This window comes from Lithobates pipiens, unplaced genomic scaffold (genome assembly GCF_037356315.1).
Source record: "Lithobates pipiens isolate NorthernLeopardFrog02 unplaced genomic scaffold, aLitPip1_a1.2 Scaffold_1, whole genome shotgun sequence".
In the NCBI taxonomy this organism is placed as follows: domain Eukaryota; kingdom Metazoa; phylum Chordata; class Amphibia; order Anura; family Ranidae; genus Lithobates; species Lithobates pipiens.
The window spans coordinates 170,068,119-170,085,938 of record NW_027507685.1 but is presented as its reverse complement, the minus strand read 5'-3'; the positions used below and the strand labels follow the sequence as shown (position 1 = coordinate 170,085,938).

Sequence of the window (17,820 nt, the reverse complement as noted above, 5' to 3'; positions counted from 1 at the left end):
GGAGATGATTACCAGCACCGTGATATAGAGCACTGACACCAGCACCGTGATAAAGTGCACTGACATCAGCACCGAGATAGAGAGCACTGACACCACACCAGCGCCGTGTAGCTAATGATTTATAGACTGTACCTCAGTCCCTACACTGATAAAGGACTGCTGCAGAATAGGGCAGCAGTCAAGTATAATATTCTTTCTATATTTGGAAGAAAGTATATTATACGTGTACAACCCTATATACTGTACACCTATACCAGTCCTTAAAAGGACCTTTTTGGACCTAATAGTAATAGTTAGTGATTAAACTGACTGTCCCTGCTGCACACAGCGTCCTGTCCCTCCCTGCACTGACAAAAGACAGGCTTCTGCAATCACCAGCACAGCAGTGCACTCAACCCTATATACTATACTACACCTATACCATACCAGTCCTTAAAAGGACTTTTGTGGACCTAATAGCTAGCGATTTGTGTCACTACAGCCTCTCCCTGCTCCACACAGCGTCCTGTCCCTACACTGAAATAAGACAGAATATAAAATGGCCGCCAGATCAGATCTATTTATAAGGTAGGGGGAATGTCCAATTGTCCACGTGCTGAAATGTCTCAATTGGCTGCCCTGTACCCCATGATGGATGTGTCATCATGGGTCAAAGATCTTTCACACTGTAAACACATTAGTCCGCCGATCGGGCGAATCGCGAACACGCAAAATTCACCGCAAAATGACCGCCGGGCGAACAGTTCGGCCATACCTAGTCAGGAACCACAAACCAGATGGAGACAGAAAGTGCAGTTAAAATCACACATTTAGCCCTGGTTCACATTGACAGCAGGATTGAAATTGTGCGATTTCATACCCGAATGTCAGTTCAACTTTGGGGGTGATTTCAGAGACTCCTGTGCAGGTTGCTGCACAGATGTCTATACAGATCACTAAAAGAAGTCACTAAAAGTAGTACAGAAACTACTTTTGGGAATCAGATGGACGGTCAGACGTTGCCATTGCCGGCAATAGCCACCAACATGTCAAATCGCAGGCCAAATCGCTGCAATGTTAACCTAGGCTGAATGAAATAGCAAAAAATAACACAGTTCAGGAACGTAGTCAAAAAACAGAAGCCAAGGTTTGGATGCCAGAACGGGTAATCAGATGAGACGGGGCCACGAAACCAGAAGTCAGTGTAGTCAGGAGCAAAAATCAGGAATATGAATCGGAAGGGAAGTCAACCAGGCCAAGTCACACACAGGAGCACAAGCAGGAACGCACTTAGAGATCATAGACCACGCAAGGCCAAGGAGGAAAGGAGCTAAGCTGCTTAACCACTTGCCAATCAGCTGCCGCAGTTATACTGCTTCAGGGCGGCTCTATCGGAGGAATCGCCCATACCGGTACAACGCATTGTGCAATAGATACAGTGGGCGTGCATGCCCGTGGCGCCGTAGTTGATGCGCGTGGCCACCGGACAGTAATTGGTGCATTTTTATAACTCTGATGGCTGTATTAATGTCCCTGGCCCCAAAAACTTGTCAAAAGTGTCCGATTTGTCTGTTGCAGTCCTGCTTAAAATCGCTGATCAACGCCAACGTGATGACGTTCATTCGTTGCGACGGACTACATTCAGCCTATTAGCCAATAGCTTTGCTCTCGTATTTTAATCTGAGCATGCACGGCACAGATGTGAACTACATCCATATGTCTGTTGCAGTCCTGCTTAAAATCACTGATCAACGCCAACGTGATGACGTTCATTCGTTCCGACGGACTACATTCAGCCTAGTAGCCAATAGCTTTGCTCTCGTACTTTGATCTGAGCATGCGCGGCACAGATGTGAACTACATCCATAGGAAACCATGGTAAATGGACTGTAGTTACATAGTTAATAAGGTTGAATAAAGACACCAGTCCATCCAGTTCAACCTGAGTGAGTGTCTACAATTGTCCCTATCCCTGTACATCATACACTCACATCGGTCCCTAACCTCAAGGAGCCCACAATCCAAGATTTCATATATTAGGGCAAATTTTGGTCCGAAACCATCTAACCTACCTGCATGTCTTTGGAGTGTGGGAGGAAACCGGAGTACCCGGAGGAAACCCACACAGGCACAGGGAGAACATGCAAACTCCAGGTAGGTAGTGTCGTGGTTGGGATTCAAACCAGCGACCCTTTTTACTGCTAGGTGAGAGTGCCAACCACTACACCACTGTGCTGCCCAAAGTAGTGTGTTTCTGCAAAACTGAAAATGCGTTAAAAAATGCATAGGTGTGAACCAGGCCTAAAGCCTCGTACACACGATCAGATTGTTGGCCAACCGAGCATCTGATTTTTGTCCGAAGGGTGTGTGCCATAAACTTGTCTAAATCAAGCTAAGGATATACAATTGTCGGCCAACAAACACGAAAGACTGGAAAAGGGGGACCCCTGGTGGTGGACTTTAGAGTAAAATAAAAAATGTATTTATTCATTGGACTGGTATAAAATCATATCATAAAAAAATATATAATATTAACAACATAGTAATCAACAAAACATAGTACAAATAGCTAATAAGCTTATCACCCATACAAAATACAATTGGCTACAGAGCTTGTCACCCTACGCATTTCAGAGCGCTGGGAGTCTCCTTCCATAGGGGTAGCTATATAGTATAGAGTGCAATTATATCAGAATACAGTATTGTAAAGGTGTAGCATGGTATTTATTTAAAATCAACAGAACAGGTCAGGCAATGTAGATGGCTTCCCAGTTTCCAAGGCTCCCACAGATAGATAATATTAAATATGGTGCTAGGATGTACGTTTTTGCTGCCAATAGGCAGGGGGGTCCCTAATGTCCCCAAGAAAGATCCACCGGGTACATCTGAGAGAAATAATGGGGCGAAAAATCGTCCGGCCCTGAAGTAGTGGTGCAGGCAAGATAGATGGATTGATGTGAATTCCAGACCCACAAAATATAATGGTGGCTTATACGAGGGATTGAAAAGAGATGTCAGACCGTCCGTTCAGCGTTCCACAGACAAAGACAAGCCAACAAACACGAATGTAGTGGCGTACTACAAGGAATTTTAGCTCTTGAGCGCCACCCTTTGGGCCCCTTCTGCTAACTTTGTGTTTGGTGAGCATTGATTCCGAGCATGCGTGTTTGTACTTTCAACTTTTGTGTGACAGATTTTTGTATCGTCAGTACACAAATCCAACATCAAACCGTCGAAAATTTACTAGCCTGCCATCCGATTTACTAGCCTGCCATCCAACTAGCCTGCCATTTATGGGCAAAAGTTGGACAACAATTGTCAGAAGGAGCGTACTAACGGTTAGATTTTAGGACAACAGTCTGTCAACAGACAATCCCCTGCCAACAATCTGATCATGTGTACGAGACTATAGTAGCAGAAGCCCAGCCCTGACAAATACACACACACACACAAGAATTCTGATCATAAACGCCAAATGCCCCTTCACAAACGAGGTCAGAACAAATTTTTCAAAAATATAAGTTAAGATTGAATCAAAGTGAAATTTTCTGAATAAGAAACCGCAGTATTGGCGGAAAAAGCACCGTGAAAAGCCTGCTGAATCTAGGGAAAATGCCTACAAAATTAAAACTTTTTGTATTTTTAAAGTGATTGTAAAGTCTAATTTTTCTTCCTATAAAAATAAGAAGCTTGTTGTACTTTCCTGCTCCGTTGTAGTGGATTTGCACAGATCAGCCCGGATCCTCCTCTTCTTGGGTCCCTCTTCTGTGCTCCTGGCCCCTCCCTCCTGTTCCGTTCCCGAGCCGAGTCACAGCTCCCTGTGTCCATTCAGACATGGAGCCCGATCTAGCTCAGCCCCCTCTCTCTCCTGATTGGCTAGCTGAATTTAAATGACAGCAGCGGGAGCCAATGTCACTGCTGCTGTGTCTCAGCCAATCAGGAGGGAGAATCTTGGACACTCGTGGATATCACTGGACAGAGAGGGACCTCTGGTAAGTATTTGGGGGGCCGGAGGGGGGGGGGGCTAAACACAAAAGGCTTTTTATCTTAGTGAATAGCATGAATTAAGACAAAAAACCTTCTGACTTTACAAATTACATTAGAGTAAACCCATGACACAACAGTCACCGAGCATTACAGGTTTCCTAAAGAGACAACATAGCAATAGCTGTTTGCTTTCAGACTGTCTCTCTAATTGAAACTCTGTACTCATTCACCTGTGTATGTTAATCTTCGCTGCATGGCTGCTCTTTACAAAGCCCAAAGCTCAGATTACAAAGGTGTGAAAACAAGCACAAAGCTCCTCTATGTTTTTAAGGTTTTCAAAATAAATACTGAATACAGAGTGAACCCATGGCACAACAGTCACATTATTGGTTTCCTAAAGAGAGAACATAGTGGTAGCTGTTTTCTTTCAGACTATCTCTCTCTAATTGAAATTCCCATAAAGGGCTCATTTACACTTGCTTCGCTTCATCACACATTAACAAGCTAGTTTACACTTGCTTCAAAAAAAGTCTTCGGATTGTTAAAGCTCTCTGAACGCTAGTCAAAGCCCCTGTCACTAAATAAAATTGTTAGCTTACACTCCTGTTTACACCTTACTTTTGCTTTGCTTTGGCTTTGAGTCAAAAAGTATACCCCATGTAGCTTCAGTGGTGCTTCAAAGCATCTTCAAAGCCTCCATAGAAGCCCCACTGAAGCTCCACTGAAGCCTCATCAAAGCCCCCCAAAAGCCTCACCAAAGCCCCACCCAAGCCTCACTGAAGCCCCATCGAATCCTCATCAAAGCCTTATCGAAGCCTTATTGAAGCCTCATCGAACACACAACGAAGCCTCATCGAAGCCTCACCGAAGCCCCACCAAAGCCTCATCGAAGCCCCACCGAAGCCTCGTTGAAGCCCCTCTGGAGCCTCATCGAAGCACCATTTTGTTTAGTGACAGGAGCTTTGACTGGCATTTAGAGAGGTTTAACAAAGCCTGTCCGAAGCCTCATTTTGAAGCAAGTGTAAACTAGCCGAAAGAGTGTGAGGAGGAAAAGTCACTCCTCTGAACATTCAGCTGTGTGTGTAACATGAGCTTCTTGGCTGTACAAATAATAGTTTATTTTTTTCAGCCATGCAGTCAAGATTAGCAAACAAGTTAAAACAATCCAAAGCTCCACCTGCTGGCAGGAAATCTCAAAAAGGGACATTCTTGTAAAAATGATAAAACACGGACTGACAGGGTCCCTTTAAAAAAAAAAACACCTGTCAAAGGTAATCTGAGGGCTGCAATTTCTGAAATTGCTAAATGCCTGGCTACGTGTGACTCCTATATGCCTAGGTCACTGACCCAGGAACATGTATAGAGAAAAAGAGAGCGAGGAATTCTAGGTCAGTGGATCAGAGGGTATTGAAACAAAATGATAACCTACTATTTTCGGGAGGGGGAGTTACACATTTTCTCCATAATGCGTTTCTTTAGAATCCTTGGATCATGTACTGCAGATGTAAGTACAAGCCAGTTATTTCCAGCCTGTTCTGCAGACGCTCCGCACACAGAGAATTGCTGAACATTAACAGAGTGACTCAGCCTGACACACTAATCTCATCAGCCACAAGGGTGCACATGGCGGCACGGCTCTAACCTCTTGGCAGATGTTCCTCTGACTCTGGGCTTTGGGCCGTCTTTATCATAATCCACTGTTTAAAGGTAGGCAATGGGAGGCGAAACACATGGCCGCGGCATCTGCAAAAGGCACGCTGTGTACTGATGGATTGGTTTTAACGGACAACTCAATTCCTATTACAAAAAAGTATATATATATATATATATATATATATATATATGTATATGTATATATATATATATATATATATATATATATATATATATATATATGTATATATATATATATATATATATATATATATATGTATATATATATATATATATATATATATATATATATGTATGTATGTATATATATACACACATATATACAGTATACGCTCACAGGCCGCTTTATTAGGTACACCTTGCTAGTACCGGGTTGGACCCCCCTTTTGCCTTCAGAACTGCCTTAATTCTTCATGGAATAGAAACAACAAGGTTTTGGAAACGTTCCTCTGAGATTTTGGTCCACAGTGACATGATAGCATCAAACATCCCAAAGGTGCTCTATTGGATTGAGATCTGGTGAGTGTGGAGGCCATTGGATGAGATCTGGTGAGTGTGGAGGCCATTGGAGTAAAGTGACCTGTAAATTGTCCAGTGGTGAGATGATCGGAGCTTTGTGACATGGTGCATTACCCTGCTGGAAGGAGCCATCAGAAGATTGGGACACTGTAGTCATAAATGGATGGACATGGTCAGCAAAAATACTCAGGTAGGCTGTGGTGATTAAATGATGTTCAATTGTTACTAAGGGGCCCAAAGTGTGCCAAGAAAATATCCCTCATACCATTACACCACCACCACCACCAGTCTGAACCGGTGATACAAGGCAGGATGGATCCATACTTTCATGTTGTTTACACCAAATTCTGATCCTACCATCTGAATGTCGCAGCTGAAATCCAGACTCAGACCAGGCAATGTTTTTTCCAATCTTCTAATGTCCAATTTTGGTGAGCCTGTGCAAACTGTAGCCTCAGTTTTCTGTTCTTAGCTGACAGGATTGGCACCTGGTGTAGTCTTCTGCTGCTGTAGCCCATCTGCTACAAGGTTCGATGTGTTGTGTGTTCAGAGATGGTATTCTGCATACCTTGGATGTAACCAGTTGTTATTTGAGTTACTGTTGCCTTTCTATCATCTGGAACCAGTCTGCTCATTCTCCTCTGACATCAACAAGGCATTTCCCTCCACACACCTGCCACTCACTGGATATTTTATCTTTTTACCACCATTCTCTGTAAACCGGAGAGATGGTTGTGTGTGAAAATCCCAGTACATCAGCAGTTTTTGAAATACTCAGACCGGCCCGTCTGGCACCAACAACCATGCCACATTCAAAGTCACTTAAATCCCCTTTGTTACCCATTCTGATGCTCAGTTTGAACTTCAGCAAGTCGGCCTCACCACGTCTAGAGGCCTAAATGCATTGAATTGCTGCCATGTGATTGGTTGATTAGCAATTTGTGTTACCAAGCAATTGAACAGTTGTACCTAATAAAGTGGGCAGCGAGTGTGTATGTGTATATATATATATATATATATATATATATATATATATATATATATATATATATATATATATATATATATATATATTTATATATATATATATATATATATATATATATATATATATATATTATTTATATATATATATATATATATTATTTATATATATATATATATATATATATATTATTTATATATATATATATATATATATATATATATATTATTTATATATATATATATTAGGGCTGTTACTGATTAAAGTTTATGTGTTTGATTAATTGTTTTTTTTTTAATCAAATAATCGACTAATTTTGATTAATTATAACTCACATACATATCCAACTACTTTTAGCTGATCTCCTTGCATTACAACTCTGCATTAGTCAGTGGTAAATGTGGTATATACTATATACAATCACCCGACACTAGTTAGTTTCCACAATCCATGACATAACTTCACAGTTCACACAAATACATTTTAAATTCAAACTGCAGCACTGACGTAAGTAATTTTTTTCCCCACAGTAGCGTGACAACCCCTCCACCTCCGGTCTAACTAATCACTCTCCCCTTATGGCATGGACCCCTGTGCAAACAGGTGGTCATGCAAGTGGGTATCAAAAGGGTTAACATGGACCATAAACTTCTCTCACGTCTCCTTAGATCTCAGCAAGGACGCCAGGTCATGGGTAGAAAGAAAAGATCTAAGTACTCACCGCTTAAGTATAAGATTTCATTTTTGTGTTCAAACACAAACTACTCACATAAAGATGATAAAAACACAGCATGTAAAGCCGACAATCTTGTTAGTTTCGTAGGGCAGCAGCGGGTGACGCCACATGTAGCTCCTCCCCCGTGCGCGTTACTTTCAATCAGAACTTTGTCACCGGACTCCCCTCCCCCTTCCCTTCATTAGCAGATGGAGGCACTTGGGGAAGGGGAACTCCCTGAAGACCCGGAAGCCAGCGGAGAGGTGAGTACCGATCAAAAGAATTTTGATCGATCAAAAAAAATTAATCGATCAAACGAGGAATTAATCTTTAATTTCCACAGCCCTAATATATATATATATATATATATATATATATATATATATATATATATATATATATATATTATATTTATTTATTTATTTAGCTATATATGGCTCATAATATTTTATAATTTAAAGCTGGACTCTTGGAATAAGACAAGATTGATCTTCACATGCAGGGGTTAGGTGTATTACTTACCCTAATCCTGGCTCCAGTAGGGTACCTCTATTCTGTTTCAATCATTTTTATTCAGTTTTAAGAAGTAGCTAACATGCTATAGTTTCGCCCACTCAGGGGCTAGTGTTGACAGTGGTAACAATAGTTAGCTTACCAAGGTAGACAAAATGAAGCCATATGAAAATGAAAACTTATATGACAACAGAAGATAGGCCTTTTCATAAAGCCATGAAGACCAAGGGGTCCTGGGGAGGATCCCTACAACAATATGGTATCCCCTGGACCAACCAATATCCATGCAATAGTGCCATTTATAGCCTATACAGATCTAAAAGGGAAAGATGGAAAGAAGCCATGGGGAAGGTAGGCAGAAGACTCTAAAGAAAGAGAGAATGCGCACCTGACGAGTAGAGAGCAAGGGAGAGGATAAAGGGTCCCTTAATTCAACCAGTCCCCAGCAGTGTCCTCTGGAAGCGCACTGGGGTGCAGACGCATAGGGGCTGCTTATGAACAATGCAGGATTGATAGCTCTGCAATGCGCATGATGAAAAAATAGTTTCATCCCTGTGAAGAAGTCATGTGACAAGTGACGCAACACATCGGGTGGAGCTGGTGACGTCACTTCCAGTGTCTCGTACATCGGAACTAGTGGTGAGGAGGCGAGGAGCTCGTATCTTGGAGACATTAACTACATTTAACGCAAGATGTGGAAAGTGTGAGTGCACATTTTTATGTTATAATAAATTCTATTTTTAATGGCATTGCGCAATTAACTCTTTCTATATGTTTTGAGCGACACTCGTTTTGTACAGAAAGAGTGTGTCCTTTATTATTGGAGCTGGTAATCCTGATGACTGAAGGTCTTCTTTTATTACTCAAGGCTTGAATAGACCCTGGTGGGTCTTTTTTTGAGGTGAGCGACTATTTCACTCAGTGGTGATTGGTGGAGGTGGTTGCACATCTATTGTTTTGGAGGCACAAATTGCATCACTTTTTTTACAAGCCTCAATATGTGTTCATAGTATTGGTAAGACATACTAGTGGTATCCCACTATATCTAGAATATTTTAATAAAAGGAGGTAGTGGAGACCCAGACTTCCGGGAGACCCCGACCGCAGTTGCTGGAATAATTCCGGGACCCACCACAATGTAGGGCCTCCTGCTATATCAGTTTTGTTGTACATAAACATTTCAAGGAATAAAATAATGAAATAAAAAAGAAAAAAAAAGGAAAAAGAAGAGAAGAGGAGAGAGAAAAGAGAGAAATAGAAGAAAAGAGGGAAAGCAGAGAGAGAGAGGGTCATCTTGGATTTCTCTACGGAATTGAAATGTAGTCAACCCATGGTTCATTGGTTTCAGTCTAAGGATAAAAATTTATTTGGTATCTGAAATCCTTGATTTCAGATACCAAATACATTACACATACAGATTACACATACAGATTACACATACAGATTTTCAGATACCATGTCACTCAACCTCCAATTTCATTGTGCCTTCTGTGGCTTGTAATTGGGATACTAAGGCTAGTACATTGACTGGGGTAAGAGGATATTATTATTATTATTATTATACACAATTTATATAGCGCCAACAGTTTACGCAGCGCTTTACAATGTAGAGGGGGACAGCACAATTACAGTACAGTTCAATACAGAAGGGACAGGAGGGACCCGCTCGTAGAGCTTACCTTTTGTACCACCACCCCCTCCCTTTAGAATGTAATAGATGTTGGAAATGATTTGATGGGGGGGGGGGGGGGGGGGGCATATGGTATAAGGATGTGGCATGAGACAGCCAATCTAGGAGGAAGGAGGAAAAAATATGGTCCTGGCAGCCACTGTTTGTGCTCCAGACCTCAAAAAACAGATATAGCAGCCTACAGAGTTCCCTCGAATGTATCTGACAGTTAAAACTAACGAAGAACAATAAAAAAACGAAGATTTTAAAGCGGAACTTCATCCAAAAGAAGAAGTTCTGCTTGTTTGCATCTTCGCCCCCTCCACTGCCACGTTTGGCACTTTTTGAGAGGCAGGGAGGAGTGGGTACCTGGTTTTGACAGGTACCCTCTCCCACTTCCAATCACCGCAGCTGAGTGAAAATTTGAGCCCCCCCCCCTCCTTCCCCCCGCAGCCTTCTGGGACACATCACAGGTCCTAGAAGACCACGTAACCAGTCACAAAGAGCAGCACTGCTCGCACAATGGCAGCAGGAAACCAGCTGTAAAGCCAGAAGGCTTCACTACCAGTTTTCCTTACTAAGGATGCCGGCACTTGGACCCGAAGCCAACTGAAGAATCTGCTTCGGTGAGAGCATCGCTGGATCCCTGGACAGGTAGTTGTCCTTTATATTAAAAGTCAACAGCTACAGTATTTTTTTGGAGGAGACTGGAGCTCCTCTTTAAACATACAGGTGCACTTGGTTTAAGCCCTTGTACACACGGTCGGAGATTCCGACAACCAAAGAGTAATTCCGACGGATTAATTCCGGAAGAGGTCCGGGAAGTGATGTTGCATACACACGGTCGGACTAAATTGTCGGAAAATCAGATTGTACATAATGTGATGGCGTTATTTCGTTACGACGGGACTACGTTCAGGCTAGTAGCCAATAGCTTTGGTCTAGGAATTTGATCTGAGCATGCGTGGCACTTTGTCCGTCTGAGTAGGCTACACATGATCGGAGTATGTCCGATAGGAGCATTTTATCTGAAAATTTTACCGGCAAGTTGGAAAACTTGGTCCGTCGGATATTCCGACGGAAACAGTCCGATGCAGACCACACACAGTCGGAATATCCGACAAAACAGTCCGATAGGACACATTCCGTCGGAATCTCCGACCGTGTGTACAAGGGCTAAGACTGGAAACTTACCTAGGAAATCTCTTGGGGTATGGGGGGGTGGTTCACTTTGAAGTAGCTTTAGCTATATATGAGCAGTCTACCATACCGTCACACTAGACCACCTCCCTACAGAGCCCTTCAAGGCACTTTTATAATGTGGGTGTAGCCTAGATCTCGTTGACGTATTGGTAGAGACTGAGCTAAACTAAATGTCCCAAACCTTGGTAAACTTCCTAGGACAACCCCTAGACATATATGTAAATGTATAAAGTAAGAGGGCCGAATTAACCAAATGCTTCCAAAAGTCTAGAGCGGGAGCCACGGAGGACTTCCATTTCAGTACTATAGCTTTCCTGTTGTAAAATAGCAGGAGTCCTAACATGACTCTTAGTGCCCTAGTTGGGACTAAGGGATTAACCACGCCCAAAAGGCATATTTTAATGCTCAATGTGATTATTGTAATAGTAAGCTGGAATATGAAACGTGAAAGCTCCACCCAAAATTTTTTAATCAAGGGACAGTTACAAAATACATGTGCAAAGTCGCCTGAGTCTGTCGTGCATCTCCAACATCTTGCTGAAACAAAGGGATAAATCCTATGTAACTGCTGGGGAATAAAATACATTCTGTGCAAAATTTTCAATTGGATCAATCGATCCCTAGTGGAAATGAGCTATACCATGGGATACTCCCAGATATCCTCCCAGTCCCAAATATTTTTTTTCACAATGCTCTTGTTACAGTACCTCTAGGTCCACCAGGACTTCTTTCAGGACCTCCACAACTTCTACGTTCAGAATTCCTATCAGGACTGCCAGTATTCCTGCCAGTGGTTCCAATGGTACTTGCAGAATTGTTAGCAGTACTTTCATTGGTGCTTCCAGAATTGTCGCCAGTACCTCCAATGGTGCTTGCAGAATCCCTGCCAGAACTCCCAGTATCGCAGCCAGTGCTTCCAATGGCACTCACAAAATTATTGCCAGTTTTTCCAATGGTTTATGCAGAATCATTGCCAGTATTTCAAAAGCTGTCATTGCCAATACTTTCAGGGTTCCTTGAAATGAGGCTGGGTCTGTCCTCTGACCCAGAAGGGTTTAAGCATCAAACATGGAAGTGGCTGGTGCTTTGTCTACCAGCCATCTACACTGCTTTGTGCAAAATGGCTACACTATACTACTGATTGCTTGTTTTGTTGCAGACCTACAGTGCCATAAAAAAATATTCATACCCCTTGAAATTTTCCACATGTTTTCATATTACAACCAAAAAGGTAAATTTATTTGTGTTGGTCTATCACATGTGTAGCGCCAGTACTCCTGAAGAGCACGCGCTATGTTTTGTAAATTTCCTTTTTCTAAGACCATAGTTGGGTCTTAGGGTTAAATTATGTAAATTGTGATTCTGGCATCAGTTTGGCTGGACTGTATTGTGTTCTGCCTGGTCATAGTTGTATGTACGATCTCTGACAGGCATGGAACGCAGTCTGGTTGGATGCATTGGGTATCAATCTCTCTCTCGGAGCTAATCAGTGGGTGCGTTGTCTCGCTGTGTATTCTGGGAGAGGGTACTTAAGGTGCTGAGGTCACATGGTTAAGGGTTCCGGTCCAGAAGTATATTCTGACTCCAGGGTCCTGGTCCTCCTGACCATCCATTTCCGAGTCTCGGGACTGGCTAGTCCGGGGCACAGTAACTGGAAGGAGGATTTCAAGGTGGTCCAGTGCCGTCTCGGGTTTGGAGAGGCCCAGCAACACAAAACGCAACCAGGGGAGGGCTCTTCAGAAGAGGGCCATGCACGAGGCTGGGTGCTTGGTAAGAGCCTGGAAGCTAAGCTGAAAGGACACCAAGTAAATCTGCATTCTTATGGTATCGCTGGACCGGCTGCAAGATACTGGTACTGTAAGAAAGTTCCTAATTTCATCCTTCGGTTACACCTAAGTTTCTGAGCTAACTTAAAGTTCTACAATCAAGTCAGTAGCAGAGACTTTGTTAAGCTTAAATCACCTGTCGGCTGCTAAATTCACAAACAGGGATTTATCCGGTAGTTGAAATATCCAGTTGCGAATGGCTATTCCCTGGATCATCTAGAGAGACATTTCAAGTGTCAGCAGTTTCCAAAAAGTACTTGAGCTTTCCTACCCATACCCTCTATTCCCAACTGAGAGACTGTGTTCTGTTCAATGTTTTATGCAAATAAAAATGCCTAAAAAGGGATTCAAGTGTCGGTCTGTGCAGTTATTGGGCCATCAACCTCGGGAACCTCTAGTCAAGAACAAGGTGCAGAAGGTAAACGGTAAGCCCAGCAAAACCAGCTGCTCCTTCGGGGGTCAGTGCTACACATAAAATTCTAATTAAAGTGGCATATAATTGTGAAATGGAAGTAAAAATTATAAATGGTTTTCATTTTTTTTTTTACAAATAAATATCTGAAAAGTGTGGCCTGCATCAGTGTTCAGCTCCTTTTACTCTGATAACCCTAGCTAAAATCTAGTGGAACCAATTGCCTTCAGAAGTCTCCTAATTAATAAATAGAGTCCACCTGTGTGTAATTTAATCTCAGTATAAATACAGCTTGTCTGTGAATCCCTCAGAACTTTGTTAGAGAACTTGAATGGACAAACAGCGTCATGAAGGCCAAGGAACACACCAAACAGTTCAGTGATAAAGTTGTGGAGAAGTTTAAAGAAAGATTAGGTTATAAAAAAAATAAATACCCCAAGCTTTGAACGTCTCACAGAGCACTGTTCAATTCATTATCTGAAAATGGAAAAAGAATGGCACAACTTCAAACCTACCAATACATGGCCGTCCACCTAAACTGACAAGCCAGGCAAGGCGAGCATTGATCAGAGAAGCAGCCCATGGTAACTCTGGAGGAGTTGCAGAGATCCACAGCTCAGATAGGAGAATCTGTCCACAGGACAACTATTAGTTGTGCATTCCACAAATCTGGCCTTTATGGAGGAGTGGCAAGAAGAAAGCCTTCGTTCAAAAGAAAGCCATAAGAAGTCCCATTTGCAGTTTGTGAGAAGCCATGTGGGGGGACACAGCAAACGTGGAAGAAGGTGCTCTGGTCAGATGAGACCAAAATGGAACTTTTTGGCCTAAAAGCAAATTGATATATGTGGCGGAAAACTAACACTGCACATCACCCTGAACACACTGTGAAACATGGTGGTTGCGACATCATGTTGTGGGGATGCTTTTCTTCAGCATAGACAGGGAAGCTAGTTAGAGCTCATGGGGAAATGGATGGAGCCAAATACAAAGCAATTTTAGAAGAAAAGTCTGCAAAAGACTTGTCCTACTGGAAGGTGAACCTCCGCCCCAGTCCCAACAACCCTAAACATACAGCCAGAGCTACAATGGAATGGTTTAGATCAAAGTATATTCATGTGTTAGAAAGGCCCAGTCAAAGTTAAGACCTAAATCCAATTGAGGATCTGTGACAAGACTTGAAAATTGCTGTTCACAGACTCTCTCCATCCAATCTGACAGAGCTTGAGATATTTTGCAAAAAGGAATGGGCAAAAATGTCACTTTCTAGATGTGCAAAGCTGGTAGAGACATCCCCAAAAAGACTTGCAGCTGTAATTGCAGTGAAAGGGGGTTCTACAAAGTATTGACTCAGGGGGGCTGAATACAAATGTACCCCACACTTTTCATATTATTTATTTGTAAAAAATGTTGAAAACCATTTATCATTTTCCTTCCACTTCACAATTAGACCAACACAAAGTGGCACATATCCCATAAAATCCCAATAAAATACATTTACGTTTTTGGTTGTAACATGACAAAATGTGGAAAATTGCAAGAGCTATGAATACTTTTTCAAAGCACTGTAGATTAACCTGACTGCTCCCTTGCCCGTTCCCTGCAATTCGCAATTGCCTGGACCTAATTATTCTCTTGCCTGCCGCCATGGCATCTGCTTGGATCTGACTACTCTTTTGCATAATGTTTAGTGTTCTGTCTCCTTTCAGCAACCTTCCTGTACTTACTCAATCTTTGGTAAGGAAATCCGGAGGGTCCCAACCTGATACACAGCGAAAACCCTTGCTACCATAAGGAGCTCTGGTGAAAACTGGTTGGTGCTTAGACTCTGCCCCTTTTTTGCCTTATTCCCACCGGGAACTGCGATGCTTTCTCTGTGCCCCTCCCTCTGGTCCCCCCCACCTGATTTTTGTTGGGTGCGGGGACCTGGGCGGGGCTGTCTGTCCTAGCATCGGCGCCATGCTGCCGCTTGTGCAGTCTATGCTTTACTGACACAGGCAGGTGCCACCATCTTGGCTGACGGTGGCATGGGCATTTGCGGTCCAGTGAGCTGTTTCTGCCCTGACTCTGGTGCCCGTTCTAAGTGTCATGCCTTGTGTGATGCTGGGTAGGGTCCGATTGTTACACAGGGATCATCCAAATAGCCCTTTTTTTTTCTCTCCTTCACTCACAGCCAGTTCTCACATTGACCCATGATCTGTGCAGCCTGCACCTGTCACTATTGGTATACACGCCCATTGGGCGGGGTCCGCTCATTACACAGAGCATTTAAATATACTTCTTTCATTCACAGTCAGTCGTTTGACTGATACACTTCTTGTGCAGTCTGCACCAGACATCGCTGGCTTTTTATATCGGCAACACTAGGTAACAACCACTATGACACTTCATATATGGTTTTAATCCCAGGATTTTATTATATTTTCAGGGGATCTATGCTGTTTTGATATCAGTTCACACCCATTTTAGTTGGGCTTCTTTCTTTGATTAGTTCACATTTTTATATCTTTAGCACCATTTGGGGTATTTATGTGTTTTTTATTGTTCCACAGAATGGAACCCTTTGTTTACATTGTTCCAGACACTCTGTTATGCCTATACTCATGTTCCCTGTGTTCCTATTGGACCCTACTACCACAGCTTCCGGAACAGGCATTCCTTTCGACCCTAGTGTTTGTTTCACACTAAGCAGATACGTGAGTTTTACAGAGATAACCACCTTATCCTCCCCGTATGTATGTTCATTTCTTGTCCATGAATGGTTGATGTTGATATATTTACCTTTTTTTATAGATGTATCGTGCATCCGCCCCTGATGATTGGATAGATCCCATGAAACGCGTCGGGCCTAACCTAGATGCAATGCATACATACTTACATGGTCTTTGGATTCAGGCAATGCCGTGGATTATAACTGCTATATTATAATGATTTTTATGATTGAGGACAATACTATTGTATATTGTATATTCTATTCATGTTTTTAACATCTAAATGTTTTTGGATACATGATTGGTTAAACTATGTGCCATTATTGCATGTATTGGCTGCCATGTACCTACTCAATCATGGCAAACAAACAAATACTTGTTTATGCTTTACTTTGACTCCTTCGACTTGCTACAATATAGACACCTCATTTAAAGTCCCGACCCCTTTTTTTCTATGTACTTGAACAGGGATGGAGATGCATATTACTGTGCATCTCATTTAAAGTCCCAGAAGCCCCCTCTATTAGGTGACCACCAGGGGTGTTGCTAGGTCTACAAAAGATCTGGGGCTAGAGCCCACAGCAGCGTAGTAAAGAAAGTCATACGCTTGGGTGGGCAAACACACATATACAGTAAAATATGCGTTTTGTGTGTATGTATATATCCCCAGAGAGCCCCCCTTCCCATGGGGACCCCTACAGAGACTCGGGGCTATGGGCCCCAGATTCGGGGTTATAGCCCCAAAAGCCACCCGCTAGTGACGCCACTGGTGACCACCCTGTCGCCTGCCAAGTGGCTTCATTACAGCTTTCCTTTATTTTCTACATGTATAATGTTATTTTGCTAGGTTGTATTTCTGGTTAGTGGCATGATGCGCTGAGTCTGCTTCAGTTTTCTATCAGTGGTGGGCGGTCCTGCATGATGCAGAAAGAAACATTGACCCACTGAAATCAGAACACTTTCTGCCTCAATACCCAGTAATTGCAGGGTGCTATGCTCAGTGGGTTGGCCATGATAACCTGCAATCACTATTTCCAGGTTGAGTGATGCTGGATGTCATTCAACGTGGAACAACTTGGAACAATGAGAACATCTTGTGGTGAAGAGGAGGTGGTAGGAGGTAGGACAGTTCTGGATTTAATGTGAGTATCACAACTAGAACTCTGTTTTAAAAAGTTGAGATTTACATTCGGCCCATTGTAAACCAGTACACTTGCGATTTAGAGGATATTTGGGAGCACAGATGTTTTCTTGAGTAGAAATAATCGTGACCACCTATACATACATCGCTAAAAGACTATAATGATATTTATGTGTAAGTTAAAAGCCAAAAACCTAACAAATGAAATTATGATTATAGCATCAGGTTTCCCACTCAAAACATTTCCAGCTTCTATAACCCCCAGCTGATGATACACAAAGCCACAAGTGTAGCACTTTTCTAAAGAAAGTCACAAAAACTTCATATTTATTCCTGTCCATTCTATCTTCCCATGTCAATGTCAGAACAAGAATTGCAGCAATGCTTGTCATGCTGTTTCCCCAGCATCAAAAGACAAAGAAATCTGAGTTTCTGGAAATTGCTTTCCAAATGCCCACAGGTAGCCAGCTAAACAGAGCGTGCAGAGAA

The 17,820-nt window shown here is 42.4% G+C and overlaps 1 protein-coding gene and 1 long non-coding RNA gene across 9 annotated transcripts in view; one reads left to right on the top strand and one right to left on the bottom strand.

Moving 5' to 3' along the window:
• The window catches only part of ATP2B3 (ATPase plasma membrane Ca2+ transporting 3), a 435,183-nt gene that overhangs the window by 249,780 nt on the left and 167,583 nt on the right, over nt 1-17,820 (bottom strand). The gene's annotated exons all lie outside the window — the stretch shown is intronic.
• LOC143988497 (uncharacterized) lies at nt 5,514-16,624 on the top strand. The gene is made up of 3 exons (XR_013276874.1): nt 5,514-5,673; nt 16,032-16,175; nt 16,273-16,624. It is a non-coding gene; the product is annotated as an uncharacterized LOC143988497 (long non-coding RNA).